The sequence below is a fragment of the Triticum dicoccoides genome, chromosome 7B (assembly GCF_002162155.2).
Source record: "Triticum dicoccoides isolate Atlit2015 ecotype Zavitan chromosome 7B, WEW_v2.0, whole genome shotgun sequence".
NCBI lineage: Eukaryota > Viridiplantae > Streptophyta > Magnoliopsida > Poales > Poaceae > Triticum > Triticum dicoccoides.
In genome coordinates, this window is record NC_041393.1 from 133,839,159 (window position 1) to 133,854,583 (window position 15,425).

The following is a 15,425-nucleotide window of genomic DNA, read 5'->3' on the forward strand; positions in this document are numbered from 1 at the left end:
AAGTAATACCAGGTGTCGGTGTCAAAACCGGCGGATCTCGGGTAGGGGGTCCCGAACTGTGCGTCTAGGCGGATGGTAACAGGAGACAAGGGACACGATGTTTTACCCAGTTTCAGGCCCTCTTGATGGAGGTAAAACCCTACGTCCTGCTCGATTGATATTGATATTGTCTATGTTTACAAGAGTGGATCTACCATGAGATCAAGGAGGCTAAACCCTAGAAGCTAGCCTATGGTATGATTGTAATGGTTGTTGTTGTGTCCTACGGACTAGAGCCATCCGGTTTATATAGACACCGGAGAGGGCTAGGGTTACATAGAGTCGGTTACAATGGTAGGAGATCTACATATCCGTATCGCCAAGCTTGCCTTCCACGCCAAGGAAAGTCCCATCCGGACATGGGACGAAGTCTTCAATCTTGTATCTTCATAGTCTTGGAGTCCGGTCGATGATGATAGTTCGGCCGATGATAGTTCGGCCGATGATGGTAGTTCGGCTATCTGGACACCCCCTAATCTGGGACTCCCTCAGTAGCCCCCGAACCAGGCTTCAATGACGATAAGTCCAGCATGTGTGTAGTCTTCGGCGTTGCAAGGCGGGTTCTCCTTCAAGTTCTATGTACCTGCCGAACAGTGTCGGGCTTCCTCATCAATGTTGCGCGTCTTGGCTTCCACGCCCAATAATGGCCTTCTTCCACGCGTCGCGCGAATGTGAAAAGCCAGGGTGTCTTTTATGTTTTACCCCCTAGTTGTGCGAATAATCCGCCTATAAGGGAGGCAAGAATCCAGATCCAAATCACCATCTTCCTCCCGCGAATACTCATCGGAGCGCTTTCGACCAAGAATCCATTCCATCATGGACCGTCAACACGGCTCCTCTTCTCGCGCTCCCAGCCCTTTGCCAGGAGATTGGAGGAGATGCTCTGTTCCGCACAACGAGCTGGTGAAGCTCCAAGCGGGGGGATATCTCCCTCCGGCCTTCATGGTTCCGGTTCGAGCCGGGCTGGCCACCTACAAAGGTGGGAAGCAAGCGGAGGTTACCCCAAATCCCAACAAAGGGGAGCGGGTATGCTTCGTCCCCTATCTGATAAGGGGGCTCGGATTTCCTGTACATCCATTCCTCCGCGGGCTCCTGGAGTTCTACGAACTCCAGCTTCATCACCTCACGCCCGCCTCAATCCTGCATATCGCGGGTTACGTAGCTCTTTGCGAGCTATTCCTGGGCGTCGAGCCCCATTTCGCGTTGTGGAAGAGGTTGTTCTGCCTTGTACCCCGTTCTCACGAGGGGTCCATATATCAAGTGGGCGGCGCCGAAATATGGCGCACTGCCGGGACCGGATATCCATCCGGAACCCCTAAGAAGGCGTCCGAAGACTGGCCTTCGGAATGGTTTTATATAGAAGACGCTCCGCTGCCGGACCCTGTTCGGATCGGCCTCCCGGAGTTCAGCAATGCTCCTCTGAAGAAACGCCTTAGTTGGCGTCCGCGGAGCCCCCAACTGGAGGAAGACAAGAGCATCCATTATTTGATGGGCCGAATAAGGTTACTGGCCCATGCGGGGTTGACCATGATTGGAGTCATGGCGACATGCATTATGCGGGGGGTGCAGCCACTACAATACAGGGGCCACCCCATGTGGGATTTCAACGGGGAGGACGATGTCACCCGTCATGGCCGCAAAGGGCCGGATTCAGTCGAAGATCTGGTGACGATCCTGTCCGGCCTGTATAAGGGGGAGAAGGAGGATTTCCTTCGGACGAACCCGTTAAATGGGTTCTCCATGAATAATCCCCGGCCTTGGGTAAGTGAACACTCTGCGTGCCCGACCCATGCTTTTTGAAACTTAAGTTTCTTATATTGTGTTCTTCTTTCGACGCAGGAGCTGCGCCGGATCGTGGAGGACATGCTAAGTCCAGCTCCGCAACCCGAGGATCCAGAGAGATCCCGGGATCCGGCCTCTGAAGAGGATCCGGACATAATGGTGGAGCTAATCGACGGGGTGTTCCACCAGCTCAGCATGGACAATGCTTTAGTCGCCATCACGGCCGACTATCCCGGACTATATCCGGCTTCCCAGGTGATTGCGACCGAAATCCTGACACTGTCATTCCTTCCTTGCTTATTTCTGACCACCGTATACGATGGCGCTGTGCAGGAGGCGCCCCTAGGGCGAGAAGCCGAGCCCGCGGTGGCTGGCCAACAAAGGCCAGTCCAGACCAGTAGGCGGAAGAGGAGCGCGGCGTGGACTAACACGTCGCCGCAAAGGTGTAGCTCACAATTCATTATTTAGAGCAACGTTCCTAGGAAGCGTTTGAGTGCTCATGACTTTTGTAGGGAAAAAAGCGTCCGCCGGACTGCGGGCGTGGAGGTTGCCAATCCAACCTCTACCAGCCAGGCTCCAGCACCTGGTCTAGAGGGGGAGGCGAGCGCAAGGCGCGAGCCGGACGTTCCTCCGACGGAGGATGCCGACAGACTGTCCGCCACCAAGTCTGAGGTGGAGAGTGCCCTGAATCACAGGCGCCGCCGGACAGTATTTCGTGACGCGTGCTTCTCCCCCGAGGCGTTGAATGCCTTTAACGCGGGGGACGCGCACCTTCATGCTGCTCAAGATGGTTTTACCAGAGCCACGGAGCAGTATGTAAAAGACATACGGGTAAGAGAATTTAATAGTTGTATATGCCAGTAGCCCCCGAGACTTAAAGTAGTTATATTAACTGATTTAAGGATCGTATGAAACGTAGGATCTTACCGAGAAGAATACCCAACTGTCTCAGGAGCTGCAAGAGTGCAAGGCCCAACTTGAGGCCGCACTCTCTGGCGCAGGAGGAAACACAGAGACCTCTCCTGGTAACGCATTATTTTAGAAAGATAAGTAGCATTTAGCCTTTGCGCAAGTCTAAAAATGACGTTGCAGGTGCTGCCGGACAAGATCCGGACAGGCAAGAACTTCTGCGGCAGCTAAAGGCCGGCGAGAGGGTGCTGCATAAGGTGCAGCATGAAAGGAACAAGCTCCAGGATGCCCATGCCCAGCTTGGAGAAGAGCTGAAAGGCGTTCGGGCCGAGCTGTCGGGCTCCGTTAAGGAGAATCAGCGGCTTCGTCGCGGCATCTATAGTAAGTGCTTGAGCGAACTCCTTTGAAAAGAAGAGTTCGGCGAGGAAGTCAATTTGACAGAATATGTCTGCAGGTATGCTCACAGGTCGCCCTGCGGAGGAGATGCCCGTATCAACGGGTGATCAACTTCCCGAATTGTTGCAACTGATCGAACGAGTTCGGCAGGCAATGAGCGGCGTCATCCAGGCTTTATGGCTAGCCTTCTCCTTACCCGAGGGTCTTGGGGAGCTTGCGGAGAAACTTCAGGGAGTGCGGCAGCGCTTCCATTTATGGAAGATTTCGGCCTACCGCCAAGGTGCCAGGGAGGCCTGGGCCATGGTAAAGACGCGGTACAAGAAGGCGGATCCCAACCACATGGCCGAAGTCGGACCTATGGGGCCCAATGGGAAGGAGATCCCTGTGAGTTTAGTATACGGCCAAGTAGAGCTGGCCGCTAAATTTTCCCAACAGGACTATAAATTAGACAACCTGTTAGACGGGATTGAGGAAGAATACAATCAGTCGATTTAACAATGTATTATAAAATGACATATAAAATGCCTTCTAGCCGGATTGTAGATCGTTTGTCTTTGCCGACCTTTTCGCTTCGACCTCGGGACCCTAGAGTCCGGAGTGTGTCCGAATACCTTCTCGGTTATGAAACAACCGGGGTATGGATGGAGACCAGGCGTAGGGGTCATTAGTGATTTATCAGACAAGTGCCCAACTAGTTATGTTATATTACATGGGTAGTAAGAAACATCTTCCAGGGAGAATAGTTCCGTTAAGGGTTCCTTTCCTCTGGGGGTGGCATGCCCTAAAGTGCATGTCAGGACTACGAAAAAAGCAGAAAAACATCTGGGGGCAGATAAATAAGTGGATAAAAAATCATCTTTTAAGTCACCGACCGAATATTCCCTTAAGAACGCTAGCTTTTGGCTTCACCCAGTCTGAGGTACACATCCGGCTGACCCGGCAGTAACAATCGCAGAGGTGCTCCCTTTACCTCCTAGCCGAACAATCGGGAATGTAGGGGTAAGCACAGGAGCCAGGCAACCCAGCTTGGCCAAAACTTAAGTCATATCGATGCATATAATGGTGAATAAAAGGTACATGTGGAGGCTTGACACATGTGATGGGCATGAAGCCCTTATAATTAAGCTTCTGGTAAAGAAGCCCCCAGGTATAATGAGTGCGGATGGCACATCAATTGCGCGCGAACGTTGCGCAAGTAAGCCCTTTAAGGCTTGGATGAATAGGGTTGAGGAGAAAAAGATAAACAAAAGGCAGTTGAAGTAAAAAAAAAATTTGGACGGGGGGAAAGGGACGAACTCTTAGTCCGGCGCTAGGCATAGAATCTTCGGAGGCGGGCTGCGTTCCATGGGTTTGGCTCGAGTCGGTTATCCGATGCATTTCGTAGACGGTACGCTCCGCCGGTCAGGACTTGATCGATGATGAAGGGGCCTTCCCATTTGGGCTTGAGCTTGTCATTTTTCTTGTCCGGCAGGCGTAGAACCAGTTCGCCAACGTTGTAAGTCTTGGCCCGTACTTCTTTGCTTTGGTATCTTCGAGCCTGCTGCTGATAGAATGCGGAACGAGCCTTGACGACGTCGCGTTCTTCCTCCAATGTGTCCAAGCTGTCCTGCCGATCCAACTCGTCTTCTCTTTCTTCGTACATGCGCACTCGAGGTGAGTCATGAATTATGTCGCAGGGCAAAACTGCTTCTGCGCCGTATACCATAAAAAATGGTGTGAATCCGGTAGTACGGTTAGGCGTTGTCCGCAGCCCCCAGAGTACAGGGTCGAGCTCCTCTACCCAGTGCGTGTCAGATTTTGTAAGGGACCGCACTAGTCTGGGTTTGATGCCGCTCATTATTAGACCATTTGCTCGTTCCACTTGACCATTGGTTTGAGGATGATAGACTGAAGCGTAATCGAGCTTGATGCCCATATTTTTGCACCATGATTTAACCTCATCGGCCATGAAGTTCGTGCCGTTATCGGTGATGATGCTGTGGGGGACACCATAACGGTGTACTACCCCGGATATAAAGTCTATCACTGGTCCGGACTCTGCCGTTTTAACTGGCTTGGCCTCTATCCATTTGGTGAATTTATCCACCATGACCAATAGGTACCTTTGCTTGTGGGTTCCCCCTTTAAGTGGTCCGACCATGTCAAGCCCCTAGACCGCGAACGGCCAGGTAATGGGTATAGTTTTGAGGGCGGTGGGTGGCATATGGCTCTGATTAGCAAAGAGCTGACAGCCGACGCATCTTTGGACTAAGTCCTGAGCATCTGCTCGGGCCGTCGGCCAATAAAATCCTGTACGGAATGCCTTTCCTACAAGGGCCCGAGCTGCGGCGTGGTGTCCACCTAGTCCGGCATGAATTTCAGCCAGGAGGTTTCGCCCTTCCTCTTCGGAGATACACCTTTGAAGGACTCCGGTCGTGATTTTCTTATAAAGTTCTCCCTCATAGACCTTGTAGGCTTTAGATCGCCGGACAATGCAGCGGGCCTCATTTTGGTCTTCGGGAAGCTCCTGCCTAAGCAAGTAGGTGAGGAATGGTTCTGTCCACGGGGCAATTACTGCCATTATGTCGTGGGCTGAAGGTGTTATGTCATCGGCTTGCCGGTTGGTGCGGCTTGTTCCAATTTGTTATTTCCGGACTCCTCTTCCCATAGTATGGATGGCTTGAAGAGCCGTTCCAGGAAGATGTTAGGAGGGACAGCGTCGCGTTTTGCGTCGATGCGTGCCAGCACGTCGGCTGCTTGGTTATTATCCCGGGCTACGTGATGGAATTCAAGTCCTTCAAACCGGGCTGACATTTTTAGGACAGCGTTGCGATATGCTGCCATTTTCGGTTCTTTGGCGTCAAAGACTCCGTTTATTTGGGATATTGCAAGGTTTGAATCCCCGCGCACCTCTAGGCGTTGAATGCCCATGGAGATTGCCATCCGGAGACCATGTAAAAGGGCCTCGTATTCGGCTGCGTTGTTGGAGTCCGTGTACATTATCTGAAGTACGTATTGGACTGTGTCCCCGGTCGGGGACGTCAATACGACGCCAGCCCCCAATCCGGCTAACATTTTAGAGCCGTCGAAGTGCATAATCCAATTAGAGTATGCGCCGTACTCTTTAGGGAGTTCGGCTTCGGTCCATTCAGCGACAAAGTCAGCCAAAACTTGTGACTTTATGGCTCGCCGAGGTTTGTAAGTTATATCAAATGGTAAGAGCTCAATGGCCCATTTTGCAATCCTGCCCGTCGCGTCGCGGTTGTTTATAATGTCGTTAAGTGGTACTTCAGAGGCCACTGTTATCGAACACTCTTGAAAGTAGTGTCGGAGCTTCCGGAATGCCATGAACACCGCATATGCTATCTTCTAATAGTGCGGGTAACGGGACTTGCAGGGGGTTAACACAGTGGATACGTAGTATACTGGTTTTTGAAGAGGGAATTTATGCCCTTCTGTCTCTCGTTCGACGACGAGTACCGCGCTTACAACTTGATGCGTTGCTGCGATGTATAATAACATTGGTTCGCCCAGGTTGGGCGCAGCCAGGGCCGAATTTGTTGCCAATATGGCCTTTATTTCTTCGAGTCCGGCGGTGGCAGCATCCGTCCACTCGAAGTGTTCGGTGCGCCTAAGGAGGCGATAGAGGGGCAATGCCTTTTCTCCTAGACGGGACATAAAGCGGCTTAGAGCCGCCATGCATCCAGTCAATTTTTGTATTTGCTTGAGGTCTTTTGGGATATCTAGCTGTGACAGAGCTCGGATATTGGCTGGGTTTGCTTCAATTCCTCTACCGGATACGATGAAGCCCAGCAGCTTTCTAGCTGGTACGCCGAAAACGCATTTTTCCGGATTCAGCTTGATGTCATATGCTCTGAGGTTGTCGAATGTGAGCCTCAAGTCGTCTACTAGAGTTTCGACGTGTTTAGTTTTGACGACTACGTCGTCTACATATGCCTCTACTGTTTTGCCGATCTGGGTAGCCAGACATGTCTGAATCATGCGCTGATATGTTGCGCCGGTGTTTTTAAGTCCGAAGGGCATCGTGTTGTAGAAGAATGGTCCATATGGAGTAATGAATGCCGTCGCGGCTCGATCTGCTTCTGCCATCTTGATTTGATGATAGCCGGAGTATGCGTCCAGGAAGCACAATGAATCGTGCCCTGCAGTGGCATCGATGATTTGGTCGATGCGGGGGAGGGGGAAGGGATCCTTTGGGCAGGCTTTATTTAGGTCTTTGAAATCGACACATAGGCGCCAGGATTTGTCCTTCTTTGGTACCATTACCAGGTTTGCTAGCCAATCCGGATGTTTGATGTCTCTGATGAATCCGGCTTCCAATAGTTTGGCTAGCTCTTCTCCCATTGCCTGTCATTTGGGTTCGGAAAATCGTCGAAGAGCCTGTTTGACTGGCTTGAATCCTTTTAGGATGTTTAGGCTGTGTTCTGCCAATCTGCATGGGATTCCGGGCATATCCGAGGGGTGCCAGGCAAAAATGTCCCAATTTTCCCGAAGGAATTCTCGCAGTGCGGCGTCTACATCAGGGTTCAATTGTGCCTCGATGGAGGCCGTCTTTGTCGGGTCCGTTGGGTGGACCTGGAATTTTACTATTTCATCTGCTGGTTTAAAAGAGGTGGACTTGGATCTCTTATCGAGTATCACATCGTCCCTATTCACCGTAGAGCGCAGCGCAGTGAGTTCCTCTGCCGCTAGGGCTTCGGATAGTGCCTCTAAGGCTAATGCGGCTGTCTTGTTTTCGGCGCGGAGTGCTATGTCCGGATCACTAACGAGAGTGATTATTCCGCCGGGCCCAGGCATTTTGAGCTTCATGTACCCGTAATGGGGTACGGCTTGAAAAATTGTGAATGCCTCTTGTCCTAATATAGCATGATATCCGCTGTTGAACGGGGCCACTTGGAACGTGACTTCTTCGGATCTGTAATTGTCCGGCGAGCCGAATACCACATCAAGTGTGATTTTTCCTGTGCAGCGCGCCTCCCGGCTAGGGATTATTCCTCTAAAGGTTGTGCTGCTTCGCTCAATGCGGCTCCAGTCTATTTCCATTTTTTGAAGGGTTTCCTCGTAGATGAGGTTTAATCCGCTGCCGCCATCCATGAGGACCTTTGTAAGTCGAAAGCCGTCCACTATTGGACTAAGTACCAGTGCGGCTGGAGCTTGGGCTGTTCGGAATTTGGGTTCGTCGCTGGCGTTGAAGGTGATGGCTGTGTCGCTCCATGGATTAGTTGTTGCTACTTGGTAGACTTCGGCAAGGCTGCGGATTGTTCGTTTCCGCATATTGTTTGATGCAAAAGTCTCGAAGACTGTTGATACCGTACCGGTATTGTTGGAGTGGTTTTCCGGGGCTAGAAGCTCCTCTCCACTTTTGGCCACCTGCCGTAATATCCAACATGCTCGAAGGCTATGTGTTGGGACGGCGCCTTCTGTACTGTGAATTTTACAGGGTCCGCTAAGCCATCCCTCCAGTACGGTTCCGTGCCCTCTATGGGGTATTTGCTTTTTGATTTTTGTATCTGGTGCCTGAGTGTAATGCACCCTTTTGTTGCGGACTAGGGTTGTATTCGGGGCCGGATTGTCCCAAAACTTATTTTCGGTTGTCCGGAAACTCTCCATTGCACAGTACTTTCGTACTATGGACGCCAGGTCGGCGAAGCGTGTAAGCGTTCAAGATTCCCTCGTCCGTGCAATTATTGCAAAAAATTGAGATTGCATTTTCCTCTCGGCAGTCCTTTATCATGTCCATAACCAGGAGGAATTTGGCCCAGTAGTGATGTACTGTCTCAGCGGGTTCTTGCCGGATTAGAGATAGATCGCATATGTCTGGGCGGGTGGGTGGAATTAAGTCCGGAACCCTACCCATCTCAAGGCTCGAGGGCCGAGAAGTTTCCAAATTTGGAAGCTTGGATTGCTGGACGTTGTCCAACGAGTCTGGTCCGATGCCTGACTTTAAATTCAGCGCTTGATCGAAGTCCGTCCCTCCGCGGGAATCCGGCATGGGGGGTTCGGGAGCCCGGACATGACTAGTTTTCAATACAGGAGAAGAGTCGCCGCATTGTTCCTCTACCACTTCAACATGGTGGGTGACCTGGGGGGAGTTAATCTCTCTCAGATCGGTTTTAAGCCCAATCTGATTGTAGTCTGTAGCGACTCCCAGGGCGGCGATGCAATCCAAGAGCTCGTTTACGGACGAGAGCTCTATTGGATCCAGCCGCTCGGCGAATTCCGAGCTGACGTGAAGATTGCTTTTGACGACTTGAGAGGTCATTGTCGAAGCGGTGGCCGGACAGGCGGTCATAAGAAAACCACCTAGCCGGATAGTCTGGCCGGCGGCCAAGGCTCCTTTGGCAAAAATACCGTCCTTGAAGACGGGAGGAGGCATCCTTCCTATTGGTGACGGCACAGAGGAACTCTCAATGAAAGCACCAATGTCGGTGTCAAAACCGGCGGATCTCGGGTAGGGGGTCCCGAACTGTGCGTCTAGGCGGATGGTAACAGGAGACAAGGGACACGATGTTTTACCCAGGTTCGGGCCCTCTTGATGGAGGTAAAACCCTACGTCCTACTCGATTGATATTGATATTCTGTATGTTTACAAGAGTGGATCTACCACGAGATCAAGGAGGCTAAACCCTAGAAGCTAGCCTATGGTATGATTGTAATGGTTGTTGTTGTGTCCTACGGACTAGAGCCATCCGGTTTATATAGACACCGGAGAGGGCTAGGGTTACATAGAGTCGGTTACAATGGTAGGAGATCTACATATCCGTATCGCCAAGCTTGCCTTTCACGCCAAGGAAAGTCCCATCCGGACACGGGACGAAGTCTTCAATCTTGTATCTTCATAGTCTTGGAGTCCGGTCGATGATGATAGTCCGGCCGATGATAGTTCGGCCGATGATGGTAGTTCGGCTATCCGGACACTCCCTAATCCGGGACTCCCTCACCAGGCAAGTTCACTTTGACCATATGTTCATACCTATGTTTTATTTGCATTTAGTGACACCCTTTTCAACATCACTCCAGTAGTATATTGAATATTGTAGTTGGGTAGAAGCATGAGGTAGGAACCCACACCCCTGTCACTAAGCCCGGGAATGTTATTTATTTTAAAGCTATGTTACCATAGATGGGGATTGGTATGAGTGTTCATGAGTGGTGTGAGAGGGAGGACTCTAAGTCAATGACAACAATTTCATCATGGCATTGTTCAAGACCTGCATTCTTCAAGACCTCAAGACTCAGAGACTCGAGACAAGATTTCAATACACACTACTGTGTGGAATGGTCGGAGGTACCTAGCATAACCAGGAGAATTGCCTATGGTGTTGCCGGAGAAGTGCCAGTCAATCACACGGAAAGTTCCACCCAGACTCAAAGAGAAGGACGCATACATCATGCCTGGAAGCTTACCTATGCAGCCACAAGTCACTATGGGCACTGGCTTGGTTGATACCGTAGTAACTCTGACTAGTCCAGTGCTACGACATGTAGAACTACGGTAGGATGGGGTGGGCACTAGCAGTAGTTAGGGAAACTCTTTGAAAGACCATGTTTTGATCATCTTGTTCTCAAACACCATGAAGTGCGAGAACGTAAAAAGAGGGATTGTTTCTTATGGGAAAAGTGCACAACACTCTGTAGAGTTAAATCTAATCGATTAGCCGTGTCCCCGGTTATGGACAGTTTGAGCCTCTGAACTTGAATTTATCTTGGAAATCTCAACACCAGATTGATAATTAATTGTGGGCAAATTATAATTATGGGCTATGAGACATCGGTTGGCGGAACCATGTCATATTATGTAAGTCGGTAGTGAAGACTCATGACATTCCTTTGTTGTGGAAAATAAAGCCAGCTTTATTGCAAAAACTCCAACATAGAGCCACAAAGCCATATTGCATATAGTATAGTTTTATCATCTGCTTTCTTATTGTGATCTTGCCGGTGCATTCAATGTACACTACCAGAAATCACCATTTTACCTAGAGCCAAGGTCTTTCCCTAGAGTTAGTTCATCTCCTCAAGGGATAGTAAAGCAATGAACAGTGCACTCTAGGGGAAGATGATTTTCTGACAAAAATATGTATGACAATATACTTTCCCTAGGGTTGAACCATTTACATGCCATCAAGCCTAAGAAAACATGATGAGAGGCCCCACTGTGGCATGTAGCTGCACTCCTTTTGTATCTTCGGTCGACTTCGCACCACTTAATTGGATAGCTCATGCTCTCTTTTATCATTTTTGTGTAGCTGGGCCCACTGCTCAGTGAGTAATGACGAATAGAGAGCGAGAAAGGGCGCGTCCGTGTATGTACCAATATTTTGGCCGATTGGGTCTCCTTCCCTCGCTCAAATCCCTGTGCCTCTAGAAGCCAAAATATTCCCCCTTCTCTCCCGAAGCATTTACAGTCCAAGATCCAGATACGCTCACCCCCAGTCCTGTCGTTCCCCACCATCGTTCGCCTCCAAGCCGCCCGGTCGTGCCCCTTGCCGGACTGTCGTGTCCCACCGCCGCCCGTTTCCCTGCCACCCGCCCTATTCCCTTCTGCACCTATGCCCCGTCGTGTCCCCCGCTCAACCACCACACTGCCTCTCCTCCACCCCGCGCGTCTATCACTGCATCACCGCACTGTCGTGTGCTCTGCGCTCGGTCGTGCCCCATGCCGCACTGTGCAGTCGTCCCCCTTCCATACCTTCAGTGCTCCACTGGAACCATGGCTGTGACGGGCTTTCTAACCATGGCCACGCATCCGGGATGAAGGTGACGCCCCCTGGTGACCTTGCCCAGGCTGGTAGCTGGACGACCACCGGATCTACCCAATATTGTACCCACTCCTTCTCTTCAACAGGTTCCACTGGTCTCTCTCACTCTATGGTTTTACTTGTGTAACAGAACTCGTGCTACCATCAATAATTTTCCATATTACATATTGTCAATGCCTGCTCACTACAGAGAAATATGTTTCTTTCACTGTAAATCTGAATATTCAGGAGATCGATAGAATACGTGGGGATAATCATAGGACGGAGGGAGTATTAAGTAGTTATTATTAATTCGAGTACAATTGCGTAATCTACCCATTAGTTATATACATTCTAATCGGTAAAAATAGAGTAAGTTCAGAAACAGATTGACATGAACAACAAGAGAAACTTAGTACTATAAGAGTTTTTGAATTTCACACGATTATGAATGCATCTATGAACACACTTCAAGTAGAGTAACCTTCTATTGTTAATGAAGTTCCAATTTGAGTCCATATAACAGATAGTAGCATCTTATTAATGCATACGGGGTTGTGATCTTAATCATAGTGTTGTATCAGGAGGTCTGATAAATGGTAATTTCTCTACTATCTAGGCATTTCCCTTTTGATCTTATTGCTATGTAAGTATCCAACATTGTGGCTCAATTTCAACAAAATGTAGGAAATTGAACTTTGCATTGAATAATATGTTGTGCAAACTGACCACCATGTCCTCTAGTATCTACTTCTATGTTGATGTGATTTCGATCTCTAGTTATATACTATGATGACTATGTTTTTGGTATGTTTTCACAAAGGAAACCATAAGTTTTTCACTCTTTATTTATCATTGAATTATCTTCTTTATCTGCAAGAACATGTTCTTGCCGATGGTCATGGTCTAATAGTTGATGGATACTATAGTCTAATTCAGGATCTTGCACAAAGAAACTTCTTGAGGTGATGTTATGTAGTTTTAGCTTATCAATGTACTTGCGATTCTTTGGAACTAACCACTTGGTGTATCCCTATTCTTTTTACCTAACAACGAAATTCCACCATCTCCAGTTCCAACTCCTGCTTGCTCACCATCCCTTGTAGATTTTGGAAAAAAGCCAGGAACCGTCAGCTTTGTGTGCTCAATAACACACATATCATGTAAGTTTCTGGAAATACTAATGATACAAACTGTGATGTGTGGTCATATGCACTGTTGTGCTTACATGCATGCTTATATGCGAAGCGCGATCATGTTTTTTTTATGATGGGGCTATGTGGGTGTGGGGAGGGATTACATTCTCTTGTTTTATGTCCATACTGTCACAATTACAGCTATTATGCTGCCAACATTTCTACCAAAATATTCAAGTCTTACAACTAAGTGGTAAACTACTGGTGATCACTAATTTCAGGACCATAATCTCACTTTGGATACTTCTACACAAGACTTGAATATAATGTCTGACCAGGTGCTACATGATATTTGGAGTTTTATCAGTGCATCTGGAAGTAACTCACTCAGCTTGTTACTCCAGGTCCAGGGAACCTGTTGATACTTAATGTTTCTTTTGTTAGTGTTTACAATGCCAAGGTTAGTGTTTAAGGCAGTTGATTGCTATTGTTTTAGTTTTTTCTTTGTTCAGATTAGTTCTGCCAATATAATGCTTGACATGGACCTTATTACGAAGTGTTTTATGTATCAATTACTAAATACTTGGGTAACCATTGACTATAGGGGCCATATGTTATGCTACCTAATGTTGGCCACAGATTACTCCTTTACACCTGCCTTGAAAATCAAGCTGGACATTTATTTCCTTCTCGGTAGCACCATTGTGTGCATAAGTGTTCTTTGTTTGATGTCAGTGATTTCCACTGCTTACTCTAGTTTTTTGAATGATTTGCACTGTAAAAAAGGTTCTCATGTTTTTTTCAGGTTCTAGTGATTGCCTTTATTTTTCTTGAAATCCCCCATTAGATACAATCCATTTTTGGATAGCACCTAGTAGTTTATACTTTTCTATCTGAATTTATATATCTTGTAGTAATTCAGTTTCTTTGTTTCAGGAACCACTCGATGGATACAACGAGTGTCACTTTCCACCGGATACCCTCTTTTTGACTCATCGTTAGAGGATTGTACAACCTATGTGTTCTACGGAATGATATATGCTGATCTGAACCAGAACCCACTTATTGTGCTATTGGAGATTCTTCGTGGACATATAAGTTCAGATAGAAGAGGTATATTTTTACATCTCCTTTCTTTCGTGGATTCTTGTTTGCACTCATAGACATATCTAACCTTCATCAAAGCAGATAGTGGCTTACATTATTTTTATGTTTCTCGTTGGAAAATCTGAAGCATAGTGGTGTTTTGCTTTCGTTACCATGCAGGGGTTTTGAATTGAAAATTCTACCGGAGGCAGCCATGGTTGTTCATTGCTGGTGACGACTCGGTGATTAGGCTCTACTGCAAGTGATGATGATGGTGCTTTTAAAGGAGCATTTGGTTTTTGCCGGCGATTTTGACACAATGATGATGATGATGATGTTGTGTTGTTTTGACAATAGTCGCAACCCAGAGCCTGGAAGGAAGGATTGTGTCTGTTTGGAGACCAACTTCTTGGTGCATGTATAGATAACATGTTACTACAAGTTTTTTGTAGTAGCAAATATACTTTGGCTTGAGAATGCTTGTACTGGTAACTTAGGTATTATGCTAATTGTAGCATATAGCTTCTTTTTTCAAAAGTATGGCTCTGTACTGAACTGGAGTCCGATGTATGTGTCATTGACCATGAATGTGATGTGGACGTTCAATTCTGGCTATAATTTATAAATTTGAATTATGGCACAAAATTTTATTATTTGAATTATGCTGCTGTGAATTTAAATTTGAATTGCATATTTGCATGGCATGATTTAAAAGGGCCCTGCATCTTTCCCTAGAGCCAAACTTGCTTGTAGGTAAATCACCTTTCTACCATGGGCTAACGTGAAGTTTAATTCTTTCCCTACGGCTTGCAGCAACAATGGTTCCTAGAGCTTGTGAGGTGCACTCTAGGGAAAGAGCTCTTTACCGACTATACTTTATCTAAAGTTCCTTCCCTAGGGCAAGCTCTAGGTAAAGCCTTTACCTATGGTTTTTGGCATTTCACCTAGGGTACATGGCTCTAGGTAAAATCGTAGTTTCTATTAGTGGTACTGACCTACGCAGCTACAACGTCTCATGTTGCAGATATTTCTATGACGAGAAAGAGTTACGATATAGGATTACGACCTACACTTAACCCGCCATTGGCGATGATGGGACTCCACACCCTTAATGATATACTTTCATTGTGATAATTAAGGTATAACTCTGGATCTATGGTATTTATTTTACATGTGATGTTATGGTATTTCATCGAAGTACTGTGTGTGCCAGCATACTAATCCAGGGATGACACAAAAAGCACAGCGACTTGACCGTATTGGGTCAGGTCGCTACATGGAAGGAGGTAACTAAGGCAGAATTACGCTTTCTTAACAAAATAGGTATTTTATAAAA

General features: G+C 47.8%; 1 long non-coding RNA gene across 1 annotated transcript; it reads left to right on the top strand.

Moving 5' to 3' along the window:
- The first annotated feature begins 11,503 nt into the window (after positions 1-11,503).
- LOC119335728 lies at positions 11,504-14,695 on the top strand. The gene is made up of 4 exons (XR_005161998.1): positions 11,504-13,030; positions 13,285-13,463; positions 13,940-14,116; positions 14,270-14,695. It is a non-coding gene; the product is annotated as an uncharacterized LOC119335728 (long non-coding RNA).
- The last annotated feature ends 730 nt before the right edge of the window (positions 14,696-15,425 follow it).